The following is a 16,463-nucleotide window of genomic DNA, read 5'->3' on the forward strand; positions in this document are numbered from 1 at the left end:
TAGACACTGGGCGGGACGCTGAATGAGAAACAGCCGCCCAACAGCGTGGACAGGCGGCTGGAGGCAAATCTGCGAAAGAGGAAGGCGACCCTGCTTTCCGTAGAGAGAGAGAGAGAGAGAGAGAGAGAGAAAGAACCCCTCGGCGTGGGCGCTCGCGCACAGCAGCAAAGCACCTTCGGGGAAGGGAGATGCGGGGCAGCGCTGCGTACCCGTCCGAGACGAGAGCCGGTGCTTGCCCTTTGATGCCACTGTGGGATTCCACGTTAGGATGGACACGAGGTTGCCGGCTGTTTCTGGAAGATGCCTCACGTTCTATCTCTCTATCTATCTCTCTATCTATCTATCTATCTATCTATACATAAACGTGGGTGGCGGGATTTGGTCGGCGACAGCGAGAGAGCCGACAGAAGGGGTCCAGCATAAAGGATAAAGAACATTCAAATTCAAAAATCATTCTGAAAATTTCAAAAGAAAGAATAAAAATGGAAGAAAGATAGGGGAGAAATAAAACAGAAAATAAAATAAATAAAAAAAAAAAACATTGGGCTGTCGTTTAGTAAAGAGGGCTTCCAACCTTGCCTATATGGGGAGAGAAAAACTTGCCGCTTTCGTTTACGGCCATACCACCTTGAATACGCCCGATCTCGTCCGATCTCGGAAGCTAAGCAGGGTCGGGCTCGGTTAGTACTTGGATGGGAGACCGCCTGGGAATACCGAGTGCTGTAAGCTTTTGCCTTTCTGCCAGCAGGGGTCACCCTTTTCGCTGTCTTTTTCTTTTCCTCCTTTCACCCGTGTCAGAAAGTTGGCACTTGGCAGCAAGTAAAGCAGCTTGAAATAAGTAAAGTTGCACAAAAAGGATGGATGGATGAAAGAAAGAAAGTGCACTCAGCTCCACTTCTCTCCACTTTTTTCTCTTCACATCACTCACTGTTCCATGCTGCTGTCAAAGGAGGTGAGAGAACTTAAAAATATTAATAATGCAGTAATGGTACACATGTGGGTAGGTAGAAATAAATAAATAAATAAATAAAGAAATAATCAATCAATTTCTTATCATTTTTTTTTTTTATAGGGGGGAGTTTCCTTTATATAAATTCAATAACTAAATTATTAATTAATTAATTAATTAATTAATCAATTAAAATGAATATTTTTTTATCATTATTTTTTGGGGGGGGTTTCCTTTAAATAAATAAATAATCTTTAGGATCTTCTGTATTTATCACAGGTTTAAGTACCTTGCTCATGGGAAAGGCGCTATATAAATAAAATTTATTATTAGTATTACTATCACTTTGATGTCCCACTTCTGCTGTTGTCTCTGCGGCTCCTGCTTCATTTTCACCCAAACAACCAGTTTCCACTCCACAACGAAAAGATAAAAAGCTTTTTCAGTCTGTCTTTTAAACCAAAGTTATCAGGGGAGAGCGCGAACGCAGTCCCCCACTACCACAAATTATGCAGTCGAGTTTCCCGCATTTGGGGAAATCGCAGGGGTCAGCACACCCGGAGTGCAATGGATGAGCCTCGCCCTGGGAGAACCTTTTTTTTTTTTTTTTTTTTTTTTTTCCATGTCTAAATTCCATTACTGAGAACAAACACTATTTTGCTTGTCCTTTTTTCACTTACATTTAATTTTTCTTTTCAGTTTCTTAGCTTTGAGCACACACACAATGTCTGGCCAATTTGCTAATCCACTGTAACCCATCACCATTTCACCACCGTGACACAACATTTTTTTTTTTTTTTTTTTTTTTTTTTTTTTATACTTTATATTAAGAATCTTTACCTTTTTTTCTATGTATTTTTATTTCTTTCTGCTTCTTCTTTTATCTTCCATTCCTCCCGTATCTCTTTTTCACATCTCTGTAACAGTCTTTGTATTGTTATTTTCTTATTATGTATTACTAATTCATTCCTAAACCACCACATATTTTCTTTTATGACACTAACCATTTTCCATTGCCTTATTGACATTTTTTCATTTAGCTCCTTTCCCACCAAACCATATAGTACACCTTCTTTTGTAATATCTTCAATCTCTAAATCCCCTTTCCATTCCCTTCCCACATATCTCCACACCTCTTGTGCATATCTGCAGTTCCAGAATACATGCTCTGCAGTCTCTGCTTCTAAACAATTGTCTCTTGGACACATTTTACTTTTAACCACTCTCCTTTTGTACATAAATGTATTCGTTGGTAAAATTTCATTTACTATCATCCACCCCAAATCTTTTTGTCTATTTGTTAATTCTTTATTTGACGTTTGTTGCCACACTTTTCTTACTTGCTCCTCCGTAAGTGCTTGAATTTTCCTCATTGTTTCCTTTTTTTCTATGTATTTCTTTAATTCTCTTTTTTTTCCCCACATTTTTGAATCTCCTCCCTCCCATTCATACCCTTGTAAACATTTTTTTATAATCTTATAGTGTTTTGGCACATTAAACGCCATAGGTCTGTTATTAGTTATTTTTAACAGTTTCGCTTTTCTTAGTTCCGTCCCTAGTAAATATCTCGACATATCTGCAAATTTTCCTCTTTTATTTATTGCCAAATTCACCACCGTTGCTGTATGTTTTAGTTCCAACTCCTTTTCAATATTTGGAAATCCTTTACCTCCATTTTCTTTGGTCTTCATTACCTGTTTCCTAGCCAGTTTTTCGCACTTTGAATTCCACAGAAATACAAAACAAGTTCTTAAAATCCTTTTTAGTATTTTCTTTGGCGGATAAAAAACAGTTGCTAAATATGATAATTTCGGTAGAATGATTGCTTTAACCAACAATATTTTCCCTTCCATTGTCAAATGTCTCAAACTCCAGAACCCTATTTTTTGATTGATCTGGTTTAACATTCCCTTCCATTCCTCCTTTTCTGTGTTGACATCTCCAAAAGTAATCCCAAGTACTTTCACCTTATCCGTAAGTCTTATCTTTTCTTTTGGTTCTTCTTTCCATTTTCCCCATATCCTACATTCACATTTTTTTAAGTTTAAATTTGACCCTGAGGCCCTACAAAAACTTTCAGTGTGTTCTATTACTTGCTTTACACTCCAAGCGTCCCTTATTAATACTGTGATGTCATCCATATAAGCAAACAATTTTATCTGCTGGCCTCCACTTCCCGGAACTTCAATTCCTCTTATATTATTGTCATTTCTTATCATATTCAACAAAGGCTCAATACTTAACACAAATAGGACTGCTGACAAAGGACACCCTTGCCGTACTCCACATTCAACTTTTATTTCCTCCGTCAGCCTGTTGTTTACTTTTATTCTACTTCCTATTCCATTATATATTGCCTTTAGCCATCCCACAAATTCTTCTGGCACTCCCATTTTTTGTATTACCTTCCACATATACTTATGTGCGACCTTATCAAAAGCTTTTTCCAAATCTAAGTTGATTAACCCTACATCCAACTTTTTTTCCTTCATTGCGCTAATGCAGTCTCTTATCACACACAGATTTTCTACAGCGCTCCTCTCCTGTACCACACAAGCCTGTTCTTCTTTTATTATATCCCCCACATATTCTTTCAAACGGTTTGCCATGACTCTTGTCAGTATTTTGTAGTCCTGACAAAGTAATGTGATTGGCCTCCAATTTTTAACCTCTTTTTTGTCATCCTGCTTAGGAATAAGCGTTATCACCCCACTTTTCATTGTATTTGTCATTTCACCTTGTTTTAAAATTTCCATAAACAAGACCAGTACATCATTTTTTAAAATCTCCCAAAAGGTCAAATAAAATTCGATCGGTAAGCCGTCAATCCCTGGTGTTTTTCCTCTGCTGCTCATTTTGACAGCCGCTTCAACTTCTTCCATTTTTATTTCCTGACATAACATTTTTCTTTGTTCTTCTGTATAAAAGCGATCTATAGTTTTTTTTATATTATCGATATACTCATTCTCAATCTCTTTTTTTCCATACACGTCTCTATAATGATTTAAAACTATTTCCATTATTTCTTTATTTCCTTTTTGGATGTCTCCATTTTTATCCATCATTTCTTCCATTCTTAATTTTTTCCTCCTCTCCTTTATTTTCTTAAAAAAAAACCTGGAGCACTTTTCTCCTTCTTCTTGTTCTCTAACTCTACTTTGAAATTTTATTTTTTCTTCTTTTTTCCTGAATAATTGTTCTAGTTCTTGTTTTATTATTCGTATCTGTGTTTCATTATAATCTTCTCTACTATATTCTCGTTCAAGATTTTCCTGCCATCTTTTTATGTCTTCCTTGTCTTTTTTGCTCTGTTCTCTGCCTTTTTTTTGGAAAAACTCTTTTGTATTTTTCTTCATTAGCTCCCACCACTCTCTTTGTGTCCCACACCATTCTTTTAAAGTTGTCCATCCTTTATAATACTGTTTATACTCCTCTCTTATTTTCTTGTCCTCTAACATTTTTACATTCAACTTCCATTGGAAGTCTTTGGGCTCGTCATCACTCCCTTTTTCTACTTCCACCTTCAACATACAATGATCAGTAAAAAACACTGGCTGCAATTTACATTTCTTTGGTTCATAGGTCTTATCTGTAAAAATATAATCTATTCGAGAGGATTTTTTTCCTGCTCCTCTCCACGTAACCCCTTTTTCTTTACGTTTCAATTTTCTAAATACATCTATCATGTCACAATCTTTAACAATTTCTCCTAGTTTTTTTGATGATTTATCCATTTGTTGTTCTTTATTTTTTTGTTCAGTTGAACAATTAAAATCACCAACAACAATTAGATTTTTTTCATTTGCCATTGTAATTTCTAAGCATCTGAATATTTCCATTCTCTGGACTGATGTTGTTGGTGCATATACATTTATCAAATTCATAGTATTATTCCCTTTTACCAGTTTTACTTTCATTAATCTCCCTTTTATAATTTCTTCCGAACCTTTTATTTCTATCTCCTTATTCTTTATTAATACCCCTATTCCTGCACTTTTATTTTCATTCGTTCCTGAAAATACTGAATTACCTTCTTTCCAATCCTTTTCATACTTTTCATACGATTTTTCGCCCGGTAAACTACATTCTTGTAAACAAAAAACATCTGCCGAAATATCTTTCAAAAAAGAAAAAACAATTCTTCTCCTCTCTTTCCTCTGGATACTTCTGACATTAATTGTTACTATTTTCAATTTCATTTTTTCTTCCCAGTGTTTTTTTCTACCTCCCCTTCTATTCTCCCCTTATTTACTCCCGCTGCATTTTTCTTAGCTTTTTTTGTGCCTTTTCTCTCTACTTTCCATTCCTCTACTCCCTTCATTCCTGTTGTGGACAGGAACCCTTCCATATCTTTAGTTTCTAAAAAGGATGGTGTTGTTCCCCATTCTTGGCATATTTTCTCCATTTCTTCCACCTTTCCAGAATTTCCTGGAGATAGTAAGTCAGGGCCCCGTTTCCGTTGTAACGTGGGGTTGATTTTCATTTCCCCCATTTCTTCTCTCATCTTCTCCTGCACTATATTTTCTACCATCTCCTTTGCCGGTGATTGGCATACACTTGCAGTGCCACTCAATATTTCCATTATTTCTTCCGTGTGGAAGAGTATATCCTGCGAATACTGGTCAATCCTGCTTTCAGCACTGTCTTTTTCTGTCTTGTCTTCCATAAAATTCCACACATCACTCTCTCCACAACTCTTTACCTCTTCTTTTTCTTCCTCCATCTTTCCGGTTGTCGATTCTGGATCTTCTTTACCATTTGTTCTCCTTTCACCTCCTAGTTTTTCCTCTCTCTGCCTTTCTTCCCCTTCCATCTCCTCTTCTGATTCTTCATCCAACAGTGCTATGACTTTATCAGTCTTATTTACTTTAACAATATTCGCATATGAGACAGGGCAGTCCTTAAAGGCATGTGCCTCCTGTCCACATAAATTGCAAATTATTTGTTTTCTACATTCCCTGGTGCTATGTCCTTCTTCTTTACAGTTCCGACATTTTACTACTATGCATTCCAAAACCTTGTGACCCTCCTTACCACACCTCCTACACACTTGAGGCTGGCCAGGATAGAACACATGTCCTCTCACTGCTCCTATCTGTATAACGGGGGGCAGGTGTATCACCCGATCTGTGTCCCTCTCTTTCTTCAAAATTATATCAAATTTATACAGCCCATTCTTAATACCGTCATCATCCGTCATCTGCATACTAGTCTTGACATCACAATACTGCAATAACCACGTGGAAATATCTTGAATTTTAACTTTTTCTGTATACATAATAACATTTACTTTTTTGTCAAGTCTATCACTCAATGGAACGATCAAAAATTTATCCAAAATCAAGTTCACCTCTTTCTCCCTCTCTACTGTTCGCACACATTTGTCATACAAATATCTTGTCTTAAAAACCACTTCAAAAGTAGTTTTTCCTGGAAAGGCAAATAGAAAATCAATCTCACCAGGGATGAACTTTAAAGTCTTCTGCAAAACCTCAATACTGAACTCTTTTCTCTCCATTTGTTCTTCCTTAAGCTCAAAACGAACCACGTTTCTCCTCTCTCTCCCATCAATTGGAATCCGTGATGCTGGTCTTCCTCCTCCTCTTCCAAATTCCGATCCATCTTCTCTCTCCGATCCCATTCTTCTGTTGGAACCACCAAGTAACACCATTTCCGCCATCCTTCTCCTAAAAATTGAATTCGCCGCGCACCAAGGGAAACAGAAAAACAGGGTGGTGGACAAGCCAACCTACCCAGCTCTGGATCCAAGGCCGTGGGGCGCTCCCTACACCTGACAGCGAAGAACCAAAGGTATCTCCCCTGCCAGGTAAGTATTTGGTTCCCTGCCTTGTGCCCTGTGTTGGCTGGGATTGGCTCCAGCAGACCCCCGTGACCCTGTGTTCAGATTCAGCGGGTTGGAAAATGGATGGCTGGATGTTTTCCAGACATTAAAAACTGCATACGTTTGAGAGGGTGGAAAAAGGTGGTTCTCGTGCAGAGGTGCCACAGACAAAAGCTTCTCCATCTTAAAATACTTCCTACATTGGTTCCACATTCTGTGTGAGTGAAGCACAATTGGGTTGTTAGTTTATTGGCGATAACTTGTATTTATTGGGGCACAAAGCAAGGAATATAAAGAAGTGCTGCAGGATTTTATTTCTATTGCACACCAAGCCTGTGTATGTTTATCTATTTGTGTCCATGTCCAGGTTTTTATAGTTTGTATGTTTGCTGCCCAGTAATAAAACTGAAAGTTAGGTAGAGCCATGTCACCTTCCGCCTTTGTAGAGTCGCTCTTTTGGATATGTGGATGTTTTGAATTCCAAATAAATGAGATTATGGTTGAGTGATTTCTTAAAAAATGATTTATTGATGTATATTGGTATGTTCTGCAATAAAAAGAGAAGCTTCGGAAGGATACTTATCTTAAGAATGTTAATTCTTCCAGCTAAAGTGAGATGAAGGGTTAACCATCTATGCAAGTCTTTTTAAAATTTTATTGTAATCATTCCATACAAATAGATCAATTATTACAAAAAATAGGATTGAAAACAAATCAACCCGCACCCCTTTTTGATGTCATTTTGTAGTCTTAACTGGAAGTGAGATGGCTTTAACCTTAATTTCCAATTTTCCCAAGAGTTATTGCCATGAAGCCTATTGTTACGTTGGCACTTATCATTATAAGGATTAAAAGGATAGATTAGATATAGCTTGCTCTTTTTCTCTCTCCCCCCCATTTTGCCTCCCCACGTGAGGCTGGACCCCACTTCACAAAGTCCCAGTCCTCTGACATACCTATAGAGCACGTCCAAAACTAAACAAGCCCCCCAGCAGCGGCGTTTGAGGATTAAAAAGTAGAGATATCTATTGCCGATAAAGTCTAAATACTATAAGCATAAAATATAATCTTCAACAATCTTGAAATATTAAGACAGTAAACCCAGGGAATGGTGTTAAAAAGTGGCCCTGGATAAGCATAGTAAACCTTAATGCAATAATAACAATAAACCAAGGGTATGATGTTAAACAGTCTCCTTTAGAATAGTTAAAAACCAAAAAAAAAAAACTATTCTTTAATTTATTCCACATATATGTGTGTAAATGTAATTTTAACATAAACAAAAAGTAGCCGAGAAGAAAAAAGATGCATAAGTATGCAAGTAGATCAGACAGCAGGTAAATATCTTCTTGCCATACCATGACAGGATGCGACTCACTATCGTATTTCAAAAAAGTGTCAGCATTCTTAACTCCTTTTCTGTTTCCTCCTTGGAGGAGAAGATGTGATATTTGTCTTGAACATCCATTTTCAGTTTGGCAGGATACAAGAGGCTGCATCTGATATCGGCTTTCTGTAACTGCTGTTTAATGTTGTAAAAAGCTGCACGTTTCGCAGCTGTTGAGAGTGAGAAATCAGGGAAAATACAAATGTGGTTATTTTCAAATAGAATTTCTTGTTTGTGTCTGAGAAGTGCCATTACATTAAGCTTAAATTGTAATCTCTCGAAGTGGACAATTAGAGTCCTAGGTTTAGAGGTATTTGATCCACTTATACGATAAGCTGCCGCTATCTCGGTATCTGATTTAAGGTCCTCTCCAATTATTTTTTGAGAATAGTTCAGCTACGAGTTTCACTGGGTTTGGGCTTTCACGTTTGTCAGGTAGACCTTCGATTCTAAAATTATTCCTTCTGCTTCCATCTTCCAGAGCCGCAAGTCTGTCTCCGAGTTTTTTGCATTTGCAGCTGTACCTTTTCCATCCACATTAGATGCCAATTGTTCCGCTGTTTCAGTTCGAGCCGTGAATGTCTGCTTAACGTCTTCCAGCTGATCGGCAAGTTCTCTCAGTTTAGACGCATTTTCCTGAATGTGTTCCTCAATTTTTCTCAGCATATCTTTAAAGACTGCATCAAAATGATTATATATACGTTTTTCCAAGTCTTTATATTCCTGCGGCATCTCTTGCAGCTCCAGCCGCAGCTTCTCGTTGGTCTTCTCGTTTGTCTTGAGCAAGCCACTTATTTCTTTCTTTGTATTTTTTTGAATGGCTTTCTTGAGCTCACTTATGGCCGTGGTCGTATCCAATGTTGCGATCATTTCCTTCAGTTCGGACAAATCGTTTTGGCTTTCGTGCTCTGCGGGTGAAGTGGCAACCCCCGTTACAGCCGATGCTTCAGGCTCGCGAGGAGTAGATGAATGTGCGGACTGCACGGCCATCTCTAGTTTCAAGTGATCTTCTGGAATCGGCGAGCTATCGTGACCTGCATCACTTGCACCTTCGCTCCAATTTTCTCTCTCGACTGGAGACAATTCAGCGGAGCGGGGTCCTGGGAAGTCTGTGCTTTCGCCTGCCTGTTCCAGGTCAGTCTCTGAAAGGCCGTACCTTACACTTGCGCTTGGGCCTGATGCCTGTCTGGACTTGGGTGTAGTTTTAGGTTTCTTTTCCGTTTCTTTCTGATCCCCTTTCTTGTTACTCATGTTTATATACTGTAGCAGAAACTCCTTTGGTTAGGTAAATACAGGATACCTCGGGATAATAAGAAATAAGAGAAAAAATAAAGCCGCTGCTAACGGAGCTCCGCTTCAGATGTCCACCTCTCGTAACGGACGAGACCATCTATGCAAGTCTTGCTTAATGTTTTCCATACAGACAGCAGTCAGAGAATATTCTTAACTGGTGGAAACCGCAGACAAGAGGATGAAAGATAAGTCAATGTTAGTCGATCGTGAAGAGTGTGCTAAAGGGTATTCACTTTTTGCTTTCAAACTAAGCCCCGATGTGGAATCAACAGGACACTATTTACTCATCAAAACAGGTAACCTCAGGGCTGAAATCAGATTTGCTGAACCGCCGCAAGACACAGTCAATACTCAGACATAGAAAAATGAAGAGTCTGTATATTTTTTTAATGTTCACACGACAATAACACATAGTGTAAACCCATTTTCACAGAGTTAACATAGTCATGATACAATCAAACAAATGAAATGATCTAAACGAAAATAATAATAATAGTAATAATACACATTAATAAACCCGCCATATTAAAACATGGAGTTTTCTACATTTATTTTTGTTTATCAAAACACTTTTATTCGTACACTGAGCCATGCTGGTTTTCTAAAGAGTTGACGTTTTCTTAATTGTCTAATCAAGCTGATAAACTCTGGTCTAGCGGCTTTGGAAAATCACGTGACATAGGCTGACGAGTCTGTTTGCTTGGGGTCTGAATCGCATTAGCACCATTTTTAACCATCCATCCATTTTCCAACCCGCTGAATCCGAACACAAGGTCACGGGGGTCTGCTGGAGCCAATCCCAGCCAACACAGGGCACAAGGCAGGAAACAATCCCGGGCAAGGTGCCAACCCACCGCAGGACACACACAAACACACCCACACACCAAGCACACACTAGGGCCAATTTAGAATCGCCAATCCACCTAACCTGCATGTCTTTGGGAGGAAACCGGAGCGCCCGGAGGAAACCCACGCAGACATGGGGAGAACATGCAAACTCCACGCTGGGAGGACCCGGGAAGCGAACCCAGGTCTCCAGATCTCCCAACTGCGAGGCAGCAGCGCTACCCACTGCGCCACCGTGCCGCCCTCCATTTTTAACCTCTTGAAAGAAATGCTCGTGTTCGGAAAAACTGACCCAGGCACGTTCATTTCGGCCATAGCATTAAAAAATAAATCCCATCCTTTCGGTTTTCCAGCCGTGTTTAAAGTTCGTGTTTGCGTAGCGATCTTGATCAGATCAACCATATTAGTTCCGGTAACAGGGGCACCTTTATATGCAAATTTCCCTCTTCCATTCCAGGACGATGTGGACGGGTTTTGTGTCATTTTCCGAAGTAGCATTTCCGTATTTTTCCTGTGTCTCTGAGAGACGCCTTCTAGTAGCCTATATCTCTAATAACAATGTTTGAGTTTCTGGTAGAATTAGACTTCTGTGATTCGCTTTGTCTCAAGAGACGCAGATATCGCTGCAATGTATAAAAGTACAGTTCCATTTTTTCATCGGGTGAAAGGGCACTATTTTGTAAAATACTCCTCATTTCATGAACAAGCGTTTGCATAGTGTTTTTTTTTTTTGTCATATTTGTTTCTTCACTGGCAGCTGTTGTGATCTGCTCCAGTTGTTTTTCTGGTACAAGGTACATTTTCTCGGTGTGCTCCATTTACCGATTCACAATTAGCCCGGTGAGTAACGAGATCGATATGCTGAGTAGTTGACTGATTTATAATATGTTTCTTTCGTTTAACAGCAACTTTTTTATTGATCAGAATTTTTATGATATTGAGTTTCTTCATAAGAATACCAATCTGCCTGGCACTTAAAGTAGGGTTGCCAGACGTCCCTTATATACGGGACATGTCCCATATTTTATTATTTTGTCCCCTGTCCTGTTTTGAACCTTTAAGGGACTCCCAAATGTTCCGTATTTAGTTCATTTTCAAATTTGTGTAATACATTTTTTTTTACTACCTTCTTACGGTACTTAATTGTAACTTTATAAGTAATTACACTTTCTTTTCTCAGATTCTCTTGATGAAAATAACCCAAATGTAACGAGGAAACTAATGTTTGCTGCCTGTTTGCAACTTATTCAGTTGCAATGGTTGGCTGAGGACAGTTTTGCTCTCCTGCCGCGCTGCTGTGCAGTTCTGTATCAGCATTGCAACATACAGTGACAGTCAACAAACTGTGTTGTTACTACTTGCCTGCATTGAATAATAATAATAATATTTCTCTGTTGTCTGTATTAAATAAATATTTTCAAATAATTTCACTTTTACAGAATTCTTTTTTAGCTTCTATTAAATAATTTTCAAATGATTTTACTTTTGTTATCGTCATAACCCATTAAAATCCATGCTTTATGTTTTTAACTTATGTCTCTACTTTTATATAATATATTGGTCTGAGTGTGTATAAATTTATATATATAGTAATATAGAGAGAGATTTTAAGAGTGGGCGGCACGGTGGCGCAGTGGGTAGCGCTGCTGCCTCGCAGTTGGGTGACCTGGGGACCTGGGTTCGATTCCCGGGTCCACCCTGCGTGGAGTTTGCATGTTCTCCCCGTGTCTGCGTGGGTTTCCTCCCACAGTCCAAAGACATGCAGGTTAGGTGGATTGGCGATTCTAAATTGGCCCTAGTGTGTGCTTGGTGTGTGGGTGTGTTTGTGTGTGTCCTGCGGTGGGTTGGCACCCTGCCCAGGATTGGTTCCTGTCTTGTGCCCAGTGTTGGCTGGGATTGGCTCCAGCAGACCCCCGTGACCCTGTGTTCGGATTCAGCGGGTTGGAAAATGGATGGATGGATTTTAAGAGCGTCCCGTATTTCTAATTTTCGAATCTGGCACCCCACATTTAAAGGTAAGTTTAACCTTTAATTGAATTGATATATATTTCGCATATAGCCAGAATTACACAAAATGGACTTTCTCTTTTGTGGTTTTGCCTTTATAAGCAATCGCATGAGTTGTAATTTTCGTTTAATTCTGGACGACATGGTGAGGAGGATGGTGTCTTTTACAAAATGACGCCGGGTCGATAAAATCACATTTTTTTTTTTATCCTTGGACTTTTTAAATACGTGAGCCGTGGGGCGCTGCGATGGGTACACTGATGCTCTCACCCTAAACTCATCTGGTGTGTTAGAATTTAAATTGATGAGTAGAAAGTCTAATGCTGGCTTAGTGGCATCCTCATAAACTTCGAGAAAGTAGCGCCACTTTGTGGGGTTCTTTTGACGGACCGATATTGATATCTGTTGCTTGTCTCTCGGGTGGCGCAGTGTCTAGCAATGCTGCCTCGCAGTTAGCAGACCTGGGTTCGCTTCCTGGATCCTTCCTGTGTGTAATTTGCATGTTCTCTCGGTGTCTGCGTGGGTTTCCTCGGCAGTCCAAAGACATGCAGGTTAGGTGGATTGCCGATCCTAAATTGTCCCTAGTGCATGTGCTTGGTGTGTGTGTGCGCCCTGCCCGGGATTGGTTCCTGCCTTGCGCCCTGTGTTGGCTGGGATTGGCTCCCTGCGTTCGGATTCAGCGGGTTGGAAAATGGATGGATGTTTGTCTCTCGGATTCTTAAACAAAAGCTTCTATAAATTTTATAGATCTGAATTTTTTCATCAATTCTGTATAGAGAGGCTGCCAAACGGAATAACAATAAAAGCTATTTTGTGGTTGGTGAGAAATCATTTTCGTCTCTGATTCTAGTAATGTTTTCACAAAAAATGATTTTCCACAGTTGCTCGGCCCACTTAAGATACAGGAAAACTGGTGTTGTAAACAAATGTCCATTTTTTTCTCAGAATCAATAGCCAAAAGTAGGGTTGCCACCCGTCCTTTAAAATACGGAATCGTCCCGTATTTGAGAATGAAATTGCGCGTCCCGTTTTGAATCAATACGGGACGGGTTTTGTCCCGTATTTTTTTTTATCATTTTTTTTAAAGCAGCGTCTCATGCAAATCATCCCACACGCATTTTATGAAGATGCCTCCTTTCCTACTTTCCTACTATGCGTCCCTTATTTTTTTGTATTAAAAGTGGTAACCCTAGCCAAAAGGTAACAACGCAAAATGTTTAGTTAACACACGGTTGTCATACACAACATTTTGTGGTTATTTTATTTTTTTCTGGCTTCTATATGCCCACTGCGTTTAGCCAAATACACATCACATGGGCTGTTCTGAGCTCAGGAAGAACTCGATGTACAGAGAGTACGCTCCACCAAGATGGTGTAATGCCATTGGTTAGCCTAACACGTGGTATGTGTTCGTTGATTGGTTACAAAATATGTTGGCGGGTTATTTAAAAAAAAAAAAATCTCATCTTAAAATGTTTTGATTGGTCCCAGCGTTGTAAAAGCCTCGCCAATTAAGGACAGGTGTTTGGAGTCGAAGGCCTCGGCGCCTCAATAACAAGAATTGGGTACGTTGTGCTGTTTCTTTTCTTTTCTATCTGTCCTTTGGGTGAAATCAAGTGCGGGTGGCCATCTCCCTTCTGACTGAGGCTGAGCAGGTCGGTTGAGTCCACCGCTCTCAAAGTCAGAAAACAGACACCAACGCTTGTTTTACAGTTTACACGTTTTTGTTTTTTTATTTTGACCGAGTTGAAGTAGATTGGCCGAGTCCACCACTTTTGCAAGGTTTTGAATTAAATGTACGTTTCTCTGTCTCTGGCTCTTACCGATCCCTTTACCCTGGCGGTGTGTCTGTCTGCCTCTTTGTCAGTGGAGCGTTCTTGCTTCTCCATCACGGAGACTGGCTGAAAAGTCAAACCACCCCCACAACAGGTGTAGACCAGAGGGTGGAACTTCCGTTAAATAGGCTGCATCTTTGATCGATACTGGAGCCGTTTTATACTACTCTCCTGTTCCAGGCTTGTGTCTTGTCTTGTACTAAAAACTTATGCTAGTAGGAGTACCTGCATGAGTTACCATGCTGCTGCAGATGATTCAAAATACAATGGTACATCTGCTGTTCAACCAGCCAAGGTGGGCACATTTCACACTTCTTTTCAGACCACCGCACTGTCTCTTTGTAGCAGCACATACTAAGTTCAAATCCTTACAGAGTTCTATCCTGTATATATATTTGCATACACTTGTGAGGTCCTCTACTCCCTCTGGACCACTCAAGTCGGCCGATGATCATTGCCTGGCGATGCCACATCTCTGTTTCTTTTTCTCTTTTCTTGTGTATCAGATAGCTGGTAGAATTAGCAGTGAACCTCCATTTGAATTCTGAGTCCCTCGATGTGTTTAATAAGTTGTTTGAAGACTCTCGTGTTTGATGAATTTCTATGTAACTGATATTAGCTGTTAAGTTGTGTAACTAACTAATTGCATCTCACTTAAGTTTTGTTCTGAACTCTTCACTTGATCAATTTTGTCCCCTTGTCCTGTAAAACTTGTTCCCAGACAGTTCCTAGACTGATGTTTACTCGATTATGCTGACCTCTTTTGTAAATTGCTTTAGATTAAACTGCTGAGAAAATACATGTAAGTGTAAATCAATTGTCCCACTATCATAATCGCGTCATTTAAACGGAAGAGAAAAAATATCAACAACGGTTACTCTAAAATATGTTAATTCCTGACTTAACTTTAACACCCGTATTTACAATCAACTGTGGATTCATCGTACATTTGTTGGTCTTCATCGCGCATGCGCTTCCGATGCAAGCCTAGGTCTCCACGTAGCAAAGCGCTGCGCATGATGTGTGTACAGCTAAACGGTTTAAGCCCGCGATACGCGCACTTGTCATTACAAGCTGCGATAGTATTCGATTATCAAAGGCAATTGCTTTTCATTCCGTCATATAAAGGCTTGCAACGTGTGAAGAAAACCGTTTTGCTCCCATTCATCAACTCGCAGGCGTTTTTTCGGACGCTCTACCGGTGAGTCTTAAATTTGAGTGGTGACGTCTCAATTGAACCATCAAGTGTTTCGTCGAGACGTTGTAGGCATCTTTGATAGAAAACGAGAATTTACAAGTAGGAAATCCGTTTTTATAATGAGAACCTGCGTGTAACACTTTTCCATTCTTCTGAACCGACTGTAAGAACGATGCCGACTTAACTGCTGCGTGCACCCGTGTACAAATAAACACAAAAGTCACTAAGGAACATTTGTGAGTGATAATATATTGAACTTAGTTATTTTAAAATGAAATTGTTAGGTTTACCTTACAATTCGAATGATCACGCTTTTTAGTTGACCCCCCTTTTCCGTTCCGATGAACATTGGGATGAAAAACGGCGTCTTTAGACCCGGAATGAACTAACCAAAGTCTGAACACAGTGTGTGAGCCCTCCTAGTGAAATGATTAGGCGGTGTGAAACAACTAAAATCGGTTTTCTGGAATGTAAATGGTTTGATTTGCAAGGATTTGCTTTTCACTGCATCCGTTCTGATGATTATCATATCCGGTCAAAAAGTCTTCCTTTTTCGAGTTATTCCAGCCACTAGCACTGACTACTCAACTTTCACTACTACGGCTGCAGATGCCTTCGCAGTGTTGTCACCGTGATGTGCCGGCCAAGTGGCCGCTACCCTGGACGTCCCAGACTATCGACTGATTTGGCACTCGGTGGTACGCGCAGCTGCTACCACATAGCGGACATTGAGCCAGGAACCGCACACATCTGTGTGTTTTCTAACTGTCTGATTTGTTTTTCTCATTACCCGACTTACACTTTTGCATCGTCTTCATCAACTTGCGCACACTGACAAGTGGAAACCACAAAGTAAGGTGGTCTGACTTTCAGCCGTAGAAGGGCACAGGACACAGCGATGTACTAACCAGCAGGAGTTACCTGTTTAAACGACACTGGAGTTGGTCCTGTTTGAAGTGGTACGAGGCTAAAATGACAATTTGAAAAGTCATTCGCACACCAGTGCTTTCTAGTAAATCACTAAATTGTATTTTTAAGGATACCAAACTAATGTGACTCGTAGATAAAACCCGCGGCCACTTACAATGTTAAAGTTATGTAAGCTT

At 39.8% G+C, this 16,463-nt stretch overlaps 2 non-coding genes across 2 annotated transcripts; one reads left to right on the top strand and one right to left on the bottom strand.

Annotated features, from left to right (window-relative positions):
- Positions 1-610: 610 nt before the first annotated feature.
- On the top strand, positions 611-729 carry LOC127528077 (5S ribosomal RNA). The gene has a single exon (XR_007935219.1). It is a non-coding gene; the product is annotated as a 5S ribosomal RNA (ribosomal RNA).
- A 689-nt stretch (positions 730-1,418) lies between these two features.
- Positions 1,419-1,581, bottom strand: LOC127528068 (U1 spliceosomal RNA). Its single transcript, XR_007935209.1, has one exon. It is a non-coding gene; the product is annotated as a U1 spliceosomal RNA (small nuclear RNA).
- Positions 1,582-16,463: the final 14,882 nt, after the last annotated feature.

Source organism: Erpetoichthys calabaricus, chromosome 5 (genome assembly GCF_900747795.2).
Source record: "Erpetoichthys calabaricus chromosome 5, fErpCal1.3, whole genome shotgun sequence".
Classification (NCBI taxonomy): Eukaryota; Metazoa; Chordata; class Cladistia; order Polypteriformes; family Polypteridae; genus Erpetoichthys; species Erpetoichthys calabaricus.